This window comes from Odontesthes bonariensis, chromosome 20 (assembly GCF_027942865.1).
Source record: "Odontesthes bonariensis isolate fOdoBon6 chromosome 20, fOdoBon6.hap1, whole genome shotgun sequence".
Classification (NCBI taxonomy): domain Eukaryota; kingdom Metazoa; phylum Chordata; class Actinopteri; order Atheriniformes; family Atherinopsidae; genus Odontesthes; species Odontesthes bonariensis.
The window spans coordinates 25748496-25751061 of NC_134525.1; positions in this window are offsets into that span (position 1 = coordinate 25748496).

Here is a 2566-nt window from a genome sequence, read left to right on the forward strand (position 1 = left end):
ACCCAGTCAAGTAAACAAACTAACGTAAAGTGTAACTTACCGGTAGGCTACAGCCAGTGGCTACGGAAGCCCTTTGTTGCAGCTCTTGTAGGTTGAAATCAGGACGATCACATTAACCAGCGCGCAATCATCAGACTTGAAAATTATCCCACGAAAAAAAAAGTCGAGAAAATGATCTTTGTTATTTCAAGATGACAATATAATAAGTCTTTTTTTTCACAACTTTAAAATAATAAGTCGTTATCACGAGATAACGATGCATAAACATTTTTTTTAAATCCATGGCCGTTCTTGACTTCCGTAGAAGAGTGCATTTTGGGGGGACTTTATTTTAAATTAAATAAGAGTGTGTTTGTGTGCGCGTGGGGGACCACTGAGGTTCGCCTCGGGCTCTGATTGCCTTTGACCGACTTTCACTGACTGGGACTATCGAACTGTGAATTGAACTACTGCATTTAAATAAGGCTACTAATTTAGATAGGCGGGTTGTTCAATAAAACCGAACATTACTATCAGTGTGAAGTGTTGGCAACGTGGGTAATGCCAACAAATGCAATTTAGCTCTTTCAGAGAGGGAGAAATCACAGTGCTGGTTAGTTGTGGCTCTCAGAAATATATCAGATGTTGTTGGACCCACTGGCATTAAGTTAGTATTAAGGCATTATTATTTTTCTTCATGGCACGGGGGGTAGAACATTCTTTTTTTCCCCCATTTATTTCAATGATCTGTCCTTCAAGATTTTTATTTTTTTCTCTTCTTTGAAGACGATGGGTCCACTGTGATTCTTCCAGCTTTAATAATGGGTTGGACAGTCCCTAATCCAGTTTATGTAGTTTCAGCAGTTCCCATGGATGTTTTGTTTTGCAGACCCGTGATTTGACCCCTCAGGGTTGCATCTTTTCTATGGACACAGGATGTGTCCTCAGACATGGTTGTTTCAGGAATAATTGACATAATACCACAACATATTAATCCTAACAGGACATGATAATAGGGCACTGGAAGCAAGCAATAGTGGCAAGCAAAAGACTCTCAATGCAAAAACTCAAAAACAAAAAGCGCTGGAGAGGCAGGTAGATTTAAAAAAAAAAAAAAAAAAAAAGCTGGTTCAAAGATGTGGGTAACTGGAAAGATAAGCAGACAGGCTGAAGAGAAAGAAAGTACAGATGGACGAACAAAATGAGAAGGACAGACAGGCACATGGTTCTGATCAAATACTCCTTTTTTTATTTCTTTTTTTGCTTAAGAACCTTCCTAAATTAATTAAATGACCCAGGAATAGTAAAATTAACTGTTCAAATTTTCTCAATTCTAAAAAATAGATTAATATTATGTCCTTTAGCAGAGGAAACACCTGACCATCCTTAACTTTCAAAGCAACTCTCGATTGATTTAATCAATTTCTACTAACTGTGATTCGTGTGAATAAATATGAGGAAGAGATGGTGTGTGCACAGGCTATGACAGCATGTTTCACTGTTTGGCCTTTTCTTTCCTTTCATGATTAAAAAAAAACTTGTAAAAAAACATTTTATTTTATACTGTATATTACTGTATACTGTATATTGAATCAGATTGTATTAGATTAAGTATCTTGAGCTTTTTTTGTAGAATATTTATGGGCTATCTCTACTTTCCATGCTGCAAGCCTACGTCACAGCTTAGTATACTCTGACTCTCATTACAGCATTAATCTTTTCCTAGTTCCTTACCAATTTCTCCTGCCAAGTTTCCTTAACAACATCTCGTTTCCTAAGGAGGTGAAGGAAAAATACCCAGGACAGGGCAATAAGAGGTAATTTTCTTGACTATTGAATCGCACTGCAAATATACAGACATATGTCTGACATCGAAGGAAACAAAGAAGACAATGACAGGGCTGGCAAGCTGGGAGGTGAAAGCAGATACGACACAGCTAAGAAGAAAAATGACTCCTACAAAATAAAACAGGAAATAAGGCTACTTAGAAAACATAACATGGCAAGATAACAATTAGCTAAACAAAGAGGCAGGAGTTTATTTGAAAAAAAACCAATTAAATAAAAAATAAATAGAATAGAAAGAAAAAATAAACCCAAAACTAAATGAAATTAAATGAAAAATCTTTATTTATTCCAAAGGGAAATAATTTTTAAAAAATGGCAGCGCAGAGACAAACTTAGCTAGTTTTTTTTTGTGTTAGCTAGTTTTTGTGTTAGCTACTGTGAGATTATGGAAACTCAGTTCTGGTTCTTCTTAAAGGCAATTTAGGTGGTTGCACAGGGCGCTTTCTACAGTAGAGCGCTGCTGTAGCGGGTTTAATTTATCCTGACAGGTTTTCAAAATTAGGGAGTAAAAACCATTCGACTCCCATTATCAAAAACAACCAACAGAAGGAGAAGAGAGGTGAAATAAAGACAGAGGTAGTCTGTTTTATGTCAGCTGTTAGCTAAAGTGTTGCTATCTGCTTTACAGGTTCATTTTAATTTGAGAAGAAGTGTAAAAAGTTTGTGTTGTTATTTACATCCTAAACGAGGTAGTTAATTGCACTAGCTCCGCTCATTCCTTTTCTTCACAATTCTTGAG